Raw genomic sequence first — 16,906 nt, 5'->3', positions numbered from 1 at the left:
CATATTTGATGGTAACAGTTCTTCAAACGTATGTTCTTTTTCACATGTCAGTGTGTTTACTTACCGAGGAAGAAGCATCCTTAGTCCCGCACAAAGTTAGGATTGCTCCAGCAGAAACGAAAAGAAAGTCTCAGCTCAGTTTTGAAGTCAAAGCTGGGTCAAGAGAAGGCCACGGAGTGTGGAGATGTAGAATGGGAAGGTCTGGCAGGTCCTTGCCGGGACCTCGGCACACGGGACCAACACGACATCACTCTGTCCACCTAAATCCCTACTACTCACAGGGTAAATGAAACTGAAGAGCGGGACTCCTTTTAGGCAATAAGTTGTTAGAAGTAAGAATAAGGTAAGGCCCCTGAGCAGACCAGTAAGATCAACAAATAGCAGCTCTAGAAAGAGAAGGTAGCAAAACTGCCTCTTAGGGAAGTAGGTTCGTTACCTGTGGGTGTATGGTATTACTCTGTGGGATCTGCTCTAGAGAATCTCTATGAAATTCCATATTGGCAATTAATGCCTTTGGAGCATTCTGGCTTTTTAAAAAGCATTTGTGTAGGTACTAAAGGCAGCATTGATGTTGTCACACAGAGAAATCAGCTATATTCTTTTGGGACAATGATAGGATTGATTGGGTTGCTGGAATTTGTCCGTGAAAGAAAGGAAATGGCAGACTTCTAGAAGATCCTGTTGGGTACTTATATTCGTATATAATTTGATGTTTCATTGTTTAGTGTTGCTTTGTAAATTCACTGCGAAAATTACCAATTCTGAGTGAAATGCTGCGATTTGATAAACGTTAACTGTTTGAAACATTAAAAAAAAAGTTGTCCGTCTCTTTAGTCAACTGGCTAAAAAGCCCTGGGTTGTTCAAATGTAGATAAAATATATTAGAGGGGAGCAGTGAGACCCTTACACGAGACCAGAAAGATAAAGCATATCATTCATAAAATGTTATCATTTTAAGGATTTTTATACCATTAGTTGAATCATTGTTAAAATTCTTAAAATAACAAAAGAGTATATATAGATCAAAAGCCGCAAAAATTGGTGGCATTCAGCAAACTGGCTCCAGTCCTATTGGCTTGTTACTAATAATTCGAAACAATTGAGCTAACCCAAGAAATAATTTCTTAAAAAATTGAGCTAACCCAAGAAATAATTTCTTAAAAAATTGTGAGATCTGCATTGCACTCTTGACTCCTACTACCAGCATAATACTTACTAAATGAAGGTTTAAGGGCGCCTGGGTGGCTCAGTCGGTTGAGCGTCCAACTTCAGCCCAGGTCATGATCTCGCGGCCGTGGGTTCGAGCCCCGCGTCCGGCTCTGTGCTGACAGCTCGGAGCCCGGAGCCTGTTTCAGATTCTGTGTCTCCCTCTCTCTCTGACCCTCCCCTGTTCATGCTCTGTCTCTCTTTGTCTCAAAAATAAACATTAAAAAAAAATTTTTTTAATAAATAAATAAAAAATAAAAAATAAAAAAATAAATGAAGGTTTAAAAATATATTCGATCCTTAAGCTCCAAGCATTAGCTAAGAAAGACATTATTGGCCTCATCTGATCAACGGAGAGCAAGAGGGGGCACTGGGGGTCCCTCTGAAGGGGCAAAGCTCATGAGCAGTCGAGCCGGAAATGTGAACACAGGTCTCCTGATCCAATCCCAGGTGGGAATGATCAGATTTGCTTATCTAGGAGAATGAAATTAATCAAATAATTTCTTTCTTGTCACTATCTTTATATGGAGAGCCAAGAAGACAAAATTTGAGCGAGAGATTTTTCCAGAGATTTCTATTTTCATTGTAATCCAGTAAATGATAAAATATCTGTAAGAATTACTGACCATGTCAAGGCTGCTGACAAGCTAACATGACAAGCAGTATCATTCAGGATCGTTTGGTGGTGGGGTTTTTTTTTTCTTAGTTCGAAATTGTGATGATAAGATGGATAAGGTCATTTAAAGATGGTGACATGTGGTATCCATTAACAAATGCTGGGTCGTATTTAAAACATGCTGAGAGCAGCACAGAGGCAGGGACAAAATGTTCTTCGTTTTTCAAGACTAATATCTCTTCCACTGTATAGATTTCCATCAACTGGTTCTATTAGGTAAATTACATCTGACCTTTATATCCCAGTAAAGGTAAATGTAATTTAAGAGTTTATGAGCGTGAGAGTAGGGAAAATGGAAAGAGTCCACTGTGCAAAGGAGGGATTATTAAATAATGATGCAGAAGGCGTCAAATAGATGCCCCCTATATGTACTTCTGGTGATTTCCACTGGGGCAGCCCAACGGGTTAAGAGTTTTGTTGTTTGTTGTTCTGCTTGATTTTTCCCTTCTGCATCTGAAAACTGGAACCTAACTCCTTTCTCTGGCTCAAGTTGTCCTTAGGGAATCACTCATTTTTCCAAACAATATGTATTGATAACAGCACAAAAGTCAGCAACGGTGTGGTGGGACATGTGTTCTCATACACTGTACTGTACGTGTCCACAGGTTTCAGGAGGAAAGTTTGCTTTTTTTTTTCTACGTCCTTCAAAATATTCATAAACTTCATCAGAGTCTTTCTACTTTTAAGAATTTACCCAGTAGAGGGGCGCCTGGGTGGATCAGTCAGTTAAGCATCCAGCTTCAGCTCAGGTCATGATTTCATGGTTCATGGATTAGAACCCCGTGTCGGGCTCTATGCTGACAGCTCAGAGCCTGGAACCTGCTTCAGATTCTGTGTCTCCTTCTCTCTCTGCCCCTCTTCAGCTCATGCTCTATCTCTCCCTGTCTCTTAAAAATTAAAAAAACATTAAATTTTTTTTAAATAAAAAAAAGAATTTACCCAATAGAAATAAGAGATGTACACTACGACTGCTATATAATAATATAATACTTCTTATAATAACAATTGGAAGCAGTTAATGTCCCATAACAGGAGGATAAATTATGATAGACCTTTCTAATGGAATAAAATATAGCCATTACGGTCAGGTTTTCCAGAATGCTCCCACTTTACACAAGATATATATCTGGACTGAGAGAGCGAGAAGGAGTCTAAGATACTCTCTCGAAAGTTAGCAGTTCTAGATGAATGATGGCTCTGTGGATGATTTTCTAAACATTTCAAAATGAATACATATAATTATTGTACTTCATATAAGAGCAATAGTTTTCAAATCATCTTTAGAGAATGAAATTTATTATTTTACTTATGCTTATTATACATATATATGCTTTGATATGAAAACATGGGGCGCCTGGGTGGCTCAGTCAGTTAAGCGTCCGACTTCAGCTTAGGTCATGATCTCATGGTTCATGAGTTTGATCCCCACATCGGGCTCTGTGCTGACAGCTTAGAGCCGGGAGCCTGCCTCGAATTCTGTGTCTCCCTCTCTCTCTGTTCCTCCCCCACTCATGCTGTCTCTCTCTCTCCTTCAAAAATAAATAAAAACATTAAAAAAATTAAAAAAAAAAAAAAAAGAAAACAGTGACTGAAAAGCAAAATGTGAGCAGTGTCTGTAGAAAACTATTATTGGTAATATTTATTGCTTCATATTTTTCTACATTTTCAAAAATTCCTAGAACTATTTTTAATCAAGCTGATATGTACATATAGAAAGAAATCAAATAGTACCCCAAAAACTTAACCATATCTCTGTTTTGTGCTTTTAATATTTACTCCACATCTCTAAATAATAGGCTCATACCTCTTGTGGTAGCCAGCTCCCAAGATGGCTGCCAATGATCCTCACTTGCTGACATTCATGCTCTTGTGAGATCCACTTCTAGAAAGAATAAGCTATGTGACTAATAGGATATTGCAAAAGTGGCAACATGTGATTTCTGGGGCTAGGTAATACGGCTGACCCTTGAACAACGGTGGAGATTAGAGGCTTCCTGCATAGAAGAAAACCCACACATAATTTTTGACTCCTCCAAAACTTACTGCTAATAGCCTGCTGTTGACCAGAAATCTTCCCAATTACGTAAATAGTTGATTACCTTATATTCGGTATGTTACATGTATTCTAGGGAAAAGAAAAGGCTATTAGGAAAATCATAAGGCAGAGAAAATACACTTACAGTACTGTACTGTATTTATCAAAATTGTTAAAATCTGCAACGGAGCCTGGGTGGCTCAGTTGGTTGAGTGTCTGACTTTGGCTCAGGTCATGATCTAACGGTCCATAGGTGGTTTGAGCCCCGCATCGGGCTCTGTGCTGACAGCTCAGAGCCTGGAGCCTACTTCGGAATCTGTGTCCCCCACTCTCTCTCTGCCCCTCCCTGCCTTGTGCTCTCTCTCTCTCTCAAAATTAAATAAACAGTAAAATAAACAAATCCGGGTATAAGTTGACCCACAGAGTTCAAACCCGTATTGTTCAGGGGTCAACTTTTATTGGTTTCTTGGATCACTCGGAGGAAGCAGCTTCTCTATCATGAGGACACTATAGTAGCCCTGTGGAGAGAAGGGAGGCCTCCTGCCATCTTGAGAGTGAATTTTAGCCCCACTCAAGCCTTAGAATGATGGCAACCTCATGAGAAACTGACCAGGACTCCCCAGCCAACCTGCTCAAATTCAGGGTACGCAGAGGTAATCAGTGTTTACTGTTTTAAACGTCTGAGTTACGGGGGAAATGTTTATGCAGCCATAAGTAATAAATACCATTCCATTTCCTACTTTGTGAATTTTGAACATTTTCTTTGAATGTTCTACCATGACAGATGACGATTAGCTCACTTTCACGTCCCCTATCTGCAATCCCCTCCTCCTCTTTTCCCCAATTTTTGGTCATTGTGTCCTGTGGTAGGTGGGGGGATTCTATCCATTATAGCTGAGAATATAAATGATACGCCTAAAACTCTGTATCCCTTCCCATCAAACTGCAAGGGCACCTCTTAATCTCAGCATATAAGTGCAGGTTCTGTAACTCTCCGCGCCTCCCTTGTATACCCATCCACTGTCTTTTGTCAGCTATCCCATTGCTTTAAGGTCATAATACCTGATGACTTTTAGGCTCTGTTCCACATTGCAAGCAGTTCCTCCATGCTCTGTTAATAGGTTGATATTGATGTTGGAAAATATGGTTAGTACATGACAATGAAAACGTATTTTTCTCCAGAAAAGCCCTGTTGTATGGTCAGATTCTGTTTCCGCTTCTACTGATCCAGTGTGATGAATTGTAGGGGGGCTGAAGGAACATGCTTCTGCGATGAGGTCAAACGGATCCTTTTTTTTTTAGATTCCATCAGTATCTCAAAATCATGCCGAATCTCAGTTTGCATCACATTTGACCACGTCTTTCCTTGACAACGTTTTCCGTCCATCGGTATTGTCATACCCCTTCCTCATTATTTTCAGTAAGACTTTCTAGCTTTTTGCAGCAATTGAGTGAACCCACTTCATTCTTCCTGGTGTCAGTCTTGGAGTCCACCTTGTACTAGTTAGGACTCACTGTTTTCCATGCTCCCCAGCTAACATTCTGGCATTTCTTTCCCTTGTATGCATAGGCTAATTCCACCATTTTTTTTTATTTAATGCCTTCCTATTACTTAGGGTTTTTCCCCCTCTTTTCTTTTCAAACTTCACAGGACTTTTTTCTTCTTTAAACTTTTAGAGTCTTGCCACGAGGTTGGTTTACCAAAATTCCATGACCCAGTGTCTAGATCATATGGCCACACTTGAATCCATTTAAAATGAAGAGTCTCGTCTTTTTGGTACAATAATAAATTTTCTTCCATTGTTTTTTGTAATTTTCTCTTGGCCTTTTTTCCATATTCTCTAACACTCGAATATGGAACCTAAGTTTAGTTTCAAGGTCTCACCTCTTCTTTCATGTTTTCTTTCTCCCTTAATTTTGCTCTTCCCTCAACTCTGTCTTTTATAATTTGTAAATAAATCATTTGTAATGTTCTCAGCTTGAATTTGCTATTGTGTGTCCCACTATGTAGTGAGATGTGAAATGGACAAGCTCATTACATCACAGTACAAGGTACAATTTCAAACTGAAAATCAGCAACCAGTGGGGCACCCAGACGGCTCAGTCTTTTAAGCGTCCGACTTCAGCTCAGGTCATGATCTTACAGTTCGTGAGTTCAAGCCCCGTATTGGGCTCTGTGCTGACCGCTCAGAGCCTGGAGCCTGCCTCGGATTCTGTGTCCCCTAGCTCTCTGCCCCTCCCCCACTTGCACTCTGTCTCTCTCCCTCTCCCTCTCTCTCTCTCTCTCTCTCTCTCTCTCTCTCTCTCTCTCTCTCTCTCTCAAAAATGAATAAACGTTTAAAAAAATTTTTGTAGTAAAAAAAAAAAATAAAAAGAAAATCAGACATCAGCATTCACTGACCATCGTCTATGCCAGGAAATCTCTGTCTTGGTCCCTCAAGTCAGGTGCCTTTCTCAAGTCCAGTAAGATGGGACAGAGATCGTGTGGTGGGTCACATGCTGAGAACAGGAACACTATGTGTAGGCACATCCTAGGTTTCCATGGTGAACAAAAGACTAAAGGCTGAAAATACCCCCAAGGGACTCTTTTTCCCAATCTTCTCTTATCTAAATGTAGTTTTCTCCCTGTTCTGTTTCTCTCCAGAGGAACTTCCCTGGTACTTAGATATGCAGAGCAGTTTCAATCCCCTTGTTCCAACCCTCTCATTCAGGACCATTCTCTAAGCTTTGCTTTTTATAACTCAGACATAAATCTGTAATTTATCAACCATTCAACAGACCTTAACACCCAAATGCTCCATGTGCCCAAATGTTTCTGTTCTGGAAACCAGAGATTTCCAAGGGGAAAAAAAAGGCAAAATGCCTACCCTCATGGGGCGTGCAATCTAGCAGGAGAAACAAAGAATATGTAAAATAAGTAAATAGGTAGTATTATGGTGAAAAGGTAAGCAGGGAAGAGAGAGGAAATGGGGTTTGCAATTTTTTTTAAATTTCAGTATAATTAACATATAGTTTTATATTACTTTCAGGTATACAATATAGTAATCGAGGAATTCTACGCATTACTAAATGCTAATCACATGAATATATTCTTAACCCCCGTCATTCATTTCGCCCATCCCCCCACAACCTTCCCTCTGGTAACCATCAGTTTCTTCTCTATAGTTAAAAGTCCACTTAAAAAAATAAATAAAATAAAACTCTATTTTTTTATTTGTCTCTGTTTTCTTTGTTTATTCATTTTTTTTCTGAAATTCCACCTAGGAGTGAACTCATGGCATTTTTCTTTCTCTGACTTATTTCACTTAGCATTATATCCTCTAGATCCATCTACGTTGCAAATGGCAAGATTTAATTTTATGGCTGAGTAATATTCCATTGTCTGTGTGTGTGTGTGTGTGTGTGTGTGTGTATGTGTGTGTGTGTGTGTGTGTTTACCACCTATTCTTTACCCATTCATCCATCAATGGACACAGGCTGCCTCCATAAGATGAGTATTATAAATAATGCTGCAACAAGCATGGGAATGTGTATATCCCTTCAAGTAGCATTGTAGTTGTATTTTTTGGGTAAGTACCCAGTAGTAGAATTACTTGACCATACAGTAATTCTGTTTTTAATTTTTAAGGAGCCTCCATACTGTTTGCTACAGTGGCTGTACCAGTTTACATTCCTACCAACAGCACATGAGGGTCCCTTTTTCTCCACATCCTCACCAACTCTTGTTGTTTCTTAAGTTTTTTATTTTAATCATTCTGACAGGTGTGAGTTGATATCTCATTGTCATTTTGATTTGCATGTCCCTGATGAGTGATGTTGAGCATCTTTCCATGCATCTCTTGGCCATCTGTGTCTTCTTTGAGATATCTATTCATGTCTGTTGACCATTTTTAATTGGATTACTTTTTTTTATGTTGGGTTGTAGAAGTTCTTTATATATGTTGGATACTAACCCCTTATCAGATCTATCATTCACAAATATCTTCTCCCATGCAGTAGGTTGTCTTTTAGTTTTGTTTATTGTTTCTTTTCTGTGCAAAAGCTTTTTATTTTGATATAGTCCCCATAGTTTATTTTGCCATTTGTTTCCCTTGCCTCAGGAGACATATATAGAAAAATGTTGCTATGGCCAATGTCAGATAAATTACTGCCTATGCTCTCTTCTAGGATTTATATAGTTTCAGATCTCACATTTAGGTCTTTAATCCATTTTGAGTTTATTTTGTGTTTGGTATAAGAAAGTTGTCCAGTTTGATTCTTTTGCACGTTGCTTACCAGTTTTCCCACCGCCATTTGTTGAAGAGACTATCTTCTTCCATTGCATATTCTTGCCTCCCTTGTCACAGATTAGTTGACCATACAATTGTGGGTTTATCTCTAGGCTTTCTATTCTCTGTGCCTATTTTTGTGCCAGTATTATACTTTTTTGATTACTACAGCTTCGTGGTATATCTTGACATTGAGCATTGTGATACTCCCGGTTTTGTTCTTATTTTTCAAGATTGCTTTGGCTATTTGAGTCTTTTGTGATTCTATATAAATTTTAGGATTTTTTTTCTAGTTCTGTGAAAAATGCTGTTGCTATTGTGATAGGGATTGTCTTAAATCTATAGATTGCTTTGGGTTGTATAGACATGTTAACAATATTTGTTCTCCCAGTTCATGAGCGTGGAATATCTTTCCAAACAAATATCTTTGTGTCATCTTCAATTTCTTTCATTAATATTTTATAGTTTTTAGAGTACAGGTCTTTTGCCTCCTTGCTTAAGTTTATTTGTAGGCATTTTGTTATTTTTGGTACAATTGTTAATGGAATTGTTTTCTTAATTTCTCTTTCTGCTACTTCATTATTAATGTATAGAAATGCAACACATTTCTGTATATTGAGTTTTTATTCTGTGACCATGATCAAAAGTCCTTAAGGTGGTAAACAGAATCACAAAACAGCTGGCCATCCCAGGCCCTCTTGGGGATATCAAGTCAAGTACGATTTTTGTAGAAAAGAGTGGGAGTGCATGTTTTGATGACCACATGTACTTTTATGAGGATCTTCTGTCCTCTCTTTCTCAAGCTTCTATTGAATCATAGCACCTAGCCTCTTTCCTTTCTTATAATCAACTCAATTTTCAGATGAGTAAAAAACAAACAAAACTATACTTTCTGCCACATTAATGTGGCATAGAAAAGAGCCATGCATGTGACTATACGCTAAACACAAGTCAAAGTCATGGGATTCTTTTTTAACGTAACTTTTCACTCCATATGTGAGAATACTGAACTGTAAGGTAAACTGTGATCTGTGGGTGATTATGGTGTGTCCATATAGGTTCACCATTTGTAACAAGTGATGAAGAGAGTGGATGCTGATAATGGAGGAGGCTAAGCAGGTCAGGGGCGGGCAGGACATGGGAAATACCTATACTTTCCCCTCCATTTTTCTGTGAACCTCATGCTGCTCTGAACCAATAAAATCTTGATTTAAAAGAAATGAATGAAACGGAGGCAAAAAGATCCATTCATTCAATTCTCTGTGTGTTAGCTACACCCTAATTTGTGGGGAACGGTCCTTTGTAAGACTATTTGTAAGACGATTTGAAGGAGCTCCGCATGTTTCAACTCCTGCTTCGAGTTGAAAACTGTTTTCTACTACAGGAGTCTCATATAGAACACGGCCATATGCACCTGCTCCACCAGGATGCGGTGTCTATCTTGATGATGGTACTCACCACTTTTGATAGGAATCACATACATACTCGCCTGCTTACCTAACAGCGGTGAGATCGTCTAAGGAACTAAATCTCAGGCTTTGCACGGTACCCAGCCACTAATTGGTCCTTACTGATTGTTGCCTGCCTGGTATTGTTCCCAGTTGAACTCTTCACAAGAACCATAAGAACCATACCGTCCGCTACCGTTTGTTGAGCATCTACTATCCTGGCATCATTATCTGTAATCTTCACGGCAACCGGAATTAGGTCCTGTGCCAGTGGTACAGATGACAAAACCGAGGCTTGGTAGGTTTAAGTACTTCGTCTAAGTGTCCACAATTGGCAGAATGGAAAGACGAGGAACCTGCCCCGGGCCGTTATGACCCGAAACTCCCCTTTTGGTTACGTCCTCGGCATCTCTTGAAGATAACTCGATGAGACATCCCAGGGGGAACAAGGAGGAGAGAAGCCATTTTTCTCTCCTTCTGGTTCCCAGCAAGGCCAAAAGAACATATTTGGGACACCTAACACACAGTCATTTGTCTGGTAGGATTTGTCTGCCACCACATCTCTGTCTGTGTGAACTGTGATGCATCAGAGACACAGCGGCCACTGCCCTTTTATCTCTATGCCAGCCACATTTAGAAAGAGGTGAAATGGAAGTAGAACGAGGTTAAATGGGTTCTCATAATAGAATCCACTATCTCTTACTATTAGAGCACTTGAAAGCCCCTAGTCTTCCTCTATTTCCCTTTTAGAGAATTAAAAAAAAAAAAAGAAAGCAAGCACACCACACAGTTAGGATGAGATGATGAGAAGGATGTATCAAGGAGCTATTTGGCCATCTTGCAGACCCTCATGCGCTCGTATTTACAGACGTCTTACCAAGAGAGCGTGTCCTGCGGAACGTGTAGGAATTGGGGATGTTGAATTTTTGGCTAAGTCTTGGCCGCTCCTAGCTGTGTTCTGAGTTTGACCGGGGCAGGTCTGACAGAGTGCTGACGTGTGGTTTCCCCTACTTTGTTCAGGCTTTGGCATGTTATCTCTCAGCTAGCAGAACGACCTTATGGTTTATTTGGCTTGGGGTGCGTAAGGGCCTGAGTTACGTAAGGCTATTAAATCACAACCTGCCGAGGTGTCTTTGGAAGGCTGTTAGCCTCGTTCATTCTGGGCAAATACAATTAAGGTCCTGGCTATTATTTACAGCAAATACCAGTGAAAATAACCTCAGGTTCCTGGGTTGATTAACACTGACGCTGAGGGGAAGGGGGAGGATCAGCATGAACGTGGTCGGTGTCGTAGCTTGCACTGATTAAAACCCTCCTTGTCATATTCTATATCGCTGTACTGTAGTTATAGTAAATGTTCCTTGTAATGCATTTTCAAGTACAAAAATTGCTTCAGAAAAGAGCATTGAGAAAACTAATTCTATTGAAACCAATGAAGTGTTGACACATTGCCTGATGCAGATTTGTTTAAAGAGGCTTGTTTTAAGTTATAAAAGTACAGTCCTAGAGGCAAAAATCAGTGAGTCCTCAGTCTAGCGACGGAGAGAACAGTAGAGCAGTATGTTCAGCCAGCACCCCCTCATTAATCCTTTCCCGTAATTCTATCCTAGTCACCTTCCCCCTTGCCTGACTCTATAGAATTTCAAACCCGCTGCCAGCCCAGGAACTCGCTCAGAAGCCATTCATTACCCAGGCAAGGCATTTATAATGTTTGCTGATGTGTCGGTGAATAGGAACACAGTGTAAATCTGGACCGAAGGGTGCTCTCTTTGTCGTCTAAATTGCTCCTGTGCAATGTGTTCCACAAGCGTTAGAAATCACCGGGGGTTTTGACACGATCATCTTTTCTGAACGTAGCATTTCCCTCGGCCCAACCTCGGGAAGAGAAAAGGATGCAGACTGTTTCCAGCTGAAAAGAGAGATAGGGCGTCAAGTAAAGAGCTTATTATTCACCTCAAACTAGGCCACTGGCTCCCACAGAAACCCTTCAATGCCTGCAGCCCCCGCTAAAATCGGACTTGACGGTGGGCGTCTCTGGCAAGCTAAACAGGTCCCTAATGTAACCTGATTAAGTAGTTTGGGGACGAGAGAGTGTCAGTGAAGGAAGGGAGTGGTCCAGCAAAGAGAGCTGTTCCAGTCTTTGTGTGAAAAACTGTGCCTAGGGAAAGACATACCACGTTCATTGTTGAGTAGTGGTTTCAGATTTCAAAGCTGCTTTGCCCTGCGATGATATTCAGGGATGTCTACCAAGAAACGTGTGGACACGGGGTTTCTGGCAGCACAGAGGCTGGCACCCCTTCTTTTGCTCACTTGGGCGGCGAATTCATCAGATTTGTTATGGCTACTTGTATCCATGGTCGTCTGTCTGGAAACCTGAGTGCGTCACTGTTTCTCCAGATTCTGTTTCTGCTATCACCAGGACGTTCCACAGATGTTAGTTTTTTGTTTGTTTCTTTTTTAATGGAGGTGAAATTTATATAACATAACATCAATCTTCCGGCCGCGTTTGGTACCTCCACAGCGCTGTGTAACCGCCTCTATCTGGTGCCAAAACATTCTCATCACCTTAAAAAGAAAATTGCATGCCCATGACGCAGCTGTTCCCCTATCCCTTCCTCTTCCTCATCCCTGGTAGCCAATATTCTGCATTCTGTCTCTATGGGTTTACCTATTCTGGATATTTCTGAGAAGTGAAACCATATAAGATGAGGCCTTTTATGTCTGGCTCCTTTCACTTAGTGACAGGTTTTCAAGATTCATATACATCGTATCACTGCTTTTTATAGCTGAATAATGCTCCACTGAATGGACATACCACAGTTGTCCATTTATACATTAATGGACCTTTGGGATGTTTCCACATTCTGGCTGTTGTGAATAGTGCTGCTGTAGACATGTGGGTGCATGTATGTGTTGAGTACCTGCTTTTGATTCTTTGGGGGTATATACGTAGAGGTAGAATTGCTAGCTCATATGGCAATTCTACACTTACCATTTTAAGGAAACTCCAGACTGTTTTCCACAGCACAGCTTCATGTTACATTGCCATCGGCCATGTGCAAGGCTTCTAATTTTCCCACATCCCCACCAACACTTGCTATTTGTTTTCTATTTCTTATATCCATCATGTTGGGTGTGAAATGTAGGTATCACCTCCATTGGACCCTGGCCCCAGGGCCTATGTACAGCTAGGAGGCAGAAGAGAGCACAGACCAGTCCTGGGGCAGAAGTTTGAAATAGAGTGAGGGATTGGCATTCCCCGTGTTCTTGCTATAAACCTTTCCTACCACTTAAGGTCTTCTCTTCCTGCCAACATGCCTATCATATCCGGGAGCTGTGTTAAGTACCTCCTTCCCTCCTCTTTCCCTTCATCCACCCAAACCAACCCTCCACTCCTTCAAAGGACTCTATCCTCTGAAGGTAGTGCATCTCCCAGTCAAAATAGTCAACTCCTCAATGCCCTCACAAAAGCGGATTCCAAAGAGTCCCTTCATCTTCAAAGAGGTCTCTTCATTACAGAAATAAGAGATTTGTTAACCCAGGTAAGTGATATGGAACATCAGTGAAGAGTTCTTGAGGACAAAAGAACTCCATTGTGAGCAGGCCAGTTTTCTCAGAATGCTTCTTAGATCTGTGTTCCTAAGCCACCCACCTTGTCTGGCTCTCCCCACCTTCTTCCATGCTGAGCCCAGCTTCTCTGAGAAGCCCATGGCTTTTTCATGAAGTTTCCCACAATAGCCCCAATCACTGGTGGTGGGAGGATGTGGTGAGACCCCCAGTGGAGTCATTGCTCTGAGAAGATTTTGTATCTTCCAGGCGCCCGTAAGTTTAAGACAATCTCTGCTGTGTTTGAATGACCTGAGATTTATAACCAAACCTCCTGATCTCACAAAGAAATTTCGAGGTGTCATTTGTGGTTTATACCTCTCTGTTCCTTTTTTGTAATTCCTTAAATCTTTGTTCATTTTTTGTCCACCTTTTTTTTTAATCTGTACAGAGGTATATATTACTGTTCCATGTTGCAACTAAGAAAACTGAGGCTTGGGGAAAAAAAGGAAAAAAGAAAAAAAAAAAAAAACAACCCACAACCGAGGCCTGAGAATCCTAAGGAACTTGGGTAAAATGACATAGCTAGTCAGTGACTAAGCCAAAATTCCAAACTAGATCTGTCTCTTTCCAGAGCCAGAGCCCTAACCTCTACATTTTACTACCCTAATCAATCAGCTTTGCCCAGAATCTTAGCCCTGGAGCAGATCTTTGAGATCACTGAGTCCAGCTAATTCATTTTTCAAACGCGAAGGTGTTGGGAGGTTTCATTATTTTTGTATCTCTCCATATTACACAAGGCTTTCCACAGAAACAGAATAATGTGATGTATTCTTTATATATATATATATATATATAGAGAGAGAGAGAGAGAGAGATTTACTTTAAGGAATTGGGCTCACGCAATTGTGGAGGCCTTGGCAAGTCCAAAAAAAAATCTGATGGGGTTGATCAGTAGGCTGGGGACGTGTGAAAGAGTTACAGTTCTGTCCAAAGCACATCTGATGGCAGACATTTCTTCTTCCTCAAAGAGGTCAGTCTGTGTTCTATTAAGCCCTTCCACACATTGGAAGAGGATTTTCTGCTTTGCTCACCATTCATGGATTTAAATTTTAATCTCATCAAAAAATCGCCTTCAAAGAAAGATCCAGAATAACATTTGACCAAACCTCTGGCCCCCGTGGCCCAGCCAAGTTGACGCCTAAAACCAAACATCACACTTTCCTTCCACACCATCGTCTGCACACTCAGTCACGCAAGCTGTCATTTCCTTGGAGTGAATTCAGTCTTCTCTAACCCACATCACATGCTCCTACGAAGGGAGCAGCGGCTCTTGAGTGACTTCTTTGCTGGACTGTTCGATGATTTTACTCGTGAACCCAACCATCTAAGCGATGTTACGGGAATCCCAGTCTCTCGTGTGTGTCCACACCGTGGCCTGACCAGTGAAACCCTCTCAGGTTTCCACTGAGGCAAAGAGGCAAATGCTTTGGTTAATTGGTGTGGTCCAGTCTCTGTTTGAGAAAGACGTGTTTTCTTGGCCATAGTTTAGGGTTTCATGCTGATCTGGTTGACACAGTTCAGATCAGTTTGACCCACCGCGGCAGTAGCTTGCCTTTGATCTGGAGTCTAGTTTGTAATATGACCCATTCAGATGGCTTTCCTATAATAGTCAGGCCAGACAAAACCAAATCATCCCATTTATCTTAATGGGCTTTTTCTTTTTCTTCTCTCATTTTTTTTTCTTTTTTCCTTTTTTTTTTTTTAATTACTATTTTTTTTAGACAGGAGGCCTTGCCGATCTTTTGTTGAGAAGAAAAAGGAATCTGCGTATCTGATAGGCTTTGAAATACCATCTGGTGTTTAATGTTATTGTGCTCTGTTCTCCCAGGGTGTGCTGAATCATATCTTCAAAGTTCAACGGCCATTCAGTCAGTCACCACTCAGGATCACTCATTATCAACTGTTTAAATTTATAAAATGCTACCTGGAAACAAAGCCCACTTAACAGGCTGCTTTCCCTGAGACCAGGTCTGCTGCTTGAGACGGGTCTTCCAGTGTAAAGTCCGTTTGTCTGACATTTGTCCCGGCCCTTGGGTACCCAGCAGAACTTGTGATCCTGAAAAGAGCTGGTTGAATTACATAATTTTATGTGACAAAAGAAACATGACCGTATTCCTCTGCTAAGATCGAGTCTGCGTTTGCTTTACTCTTCTTTTATAAACACCCATATATTGGCAACGAATGTGTGAACAGGTAAACTTCATTTGAATCGTGAAATACATGCCCAAAGGGTTAAATGTTCACAGATACTCTCTAAGTGTTAAGTGCAGTAGGAAAACCCATCAGGGAAATAAAGCCTGTGATGCATTGTGTCGGGAATGGGGGTGGGGGGGTGGGGGGACGGGGCGCAGTGGACATTTTGTAAGAGAATACTCATCCCAGAATGCATCTGTTTGGCAGGTGAAAATATTTTTTTTCAGAGGAACACACACCTCTCTTTAGAACAGTTTCACAAGCTTAAGCTGTATCATTAAATGCCTGGACATAACTTGCGCTTACTCCTTTTAGAATGACAATGCGGCTTTCTCTTTTCACTTAATAATGATCAGGTTTACTTGTACGAAGCCCGGCAGTATAGTGCTTGACGCAATAGCCATAAACAACCTCTCCTAAAATGCATTTTTGCTTTTATACCTCAGTGAACAACTCTGTTTGAGTAAATGATCCATCCTTGAATTGTGTATACAGAGAGAAGATCAGCATTGGATTGTTGTTTTAATAAATTGGAAGTCTGCCAACATTCTCTGGGAAGAGGACGAAGACGTTAATGCTAGCATGCAATCTAGCCCGTGTTTGGATTTAAGATGGAATTTAATCTTCTTGCCTCCTTTTTCCTCCCCCCTCCCCCTTCCCAGTTCTTTCTTCCCTTGATACACAGTCTCTTTTCATGGAGTTAACTCCGGCTATCTTAAACAGCATGAACTAATAAAGGATGGCAGTTTTAAAAGGGGAGGCATTCACAAATGTTGGAATGTGGAACATTTTAAATTCTTTCTGTGGTGCTTAGTTTAAGAGAGTGGTGATTAATGAGTTTATGTTATCTATCAAAATGCTTCCATCATGCTGCTGATGTGACATGGGATTTATGGTAATGAAAAACCTGCAATCCATCCCTGGTATCTAAATTTATCAGCCCCACGTTCATACAAAAAGCCCTAAATGATATATTTGTAGCTCTCTGAAAGCAAGATCATTTTTAAGAGATTATGTCCTGCCAAAAGGGAACGTTCTTAAAATATAGGAAAGGAAACAATTTCCTTTTCACCCTATTGCTCTAGCAAGCATCATACTAGGTCACATGAGTGGGCTAGTCATGCTCCGTGAATTTCCTGTCATTTTCTGGGAACTCCTTTGTAATACATTTGCAAAGGGTCCTGTGGATTTTCGTTGGGCGAGTTTGCAACTGCTCTTTGTGCTGTGCGTCTTCGAAAGGGAAAATCCTCTCGTACCTAGAATAAAACTCACTTGGCTCCATCTGTCAGCTAAGAGTGTTCCAAGTAGTCCCATAAAAAGCCTCATCCATTCGCAGCAACTGGAGGAAAACAAACCCTCCCCGCCCCCCGCTGCTTGTTCATCAGGGAAATATTTCTGTTTCTGCAAGGCCTTATAGAAAGGATGAAAATGTGTTTCCAAAAATTTCCTATATCTTGCTTCCCAACTCCCT

General features: G+C 40.8%; 3 long non-coding RNA genes across 3 annotated transcripts in view; 2 read left to right on the top strand and 1 right to left on the bottom strand.

The window, feature by feature from the left end:
- Positions 1 to 16,906, top strand: part of LOC111560609 — a 285,719-nt gene that overhangs the window by 194,888 nt on the left and 73,925 nt on the right. The gene's annotated exons all lie outside the window — the stretch shown is intronic.
- Positions 11,336 to 13,041, bottom strand: LOC109501561. The gene is made up of 3 exons (XR_002159697.3): positions 12,626 to 13,041; positions 11,808 to 12,198; positions 11,336 to 11,542 (listed from the first exon to the last, which is right to left on the bottom strand). It is a non-coding gene; the product is annotated as an uncharacterized LOC109501561 (long non-coding RNA).
- On the top strand, positions 13,192 to 15,363 carry LOC123385630. Its single transcript, XR_006598537.1, has 2 exons — positions 13,192 to 13,455; positions 15,071 to 15,363. It is a non-coding gene; the product is annotated as an uncharacterized LOC123385630 (long non-coding RNA).

The sequence above is a fragment of the Felis catus genome, chromosome A1, assembly GCF_018350175.1.
Source record: "Felis catus isolate Fca126 chromosome A1, F.catus_Fca126_mat1.0, whole genome shotgun sequence".
Lineage (NCBI taxonomy): Eukaryota > Metazoa > Chordata > Mammalia > Carnivora > Felidae > Felis > Felis catus.
This window is presented reverse-complemented; position numbering and strand designations above follow the sequence as displayed.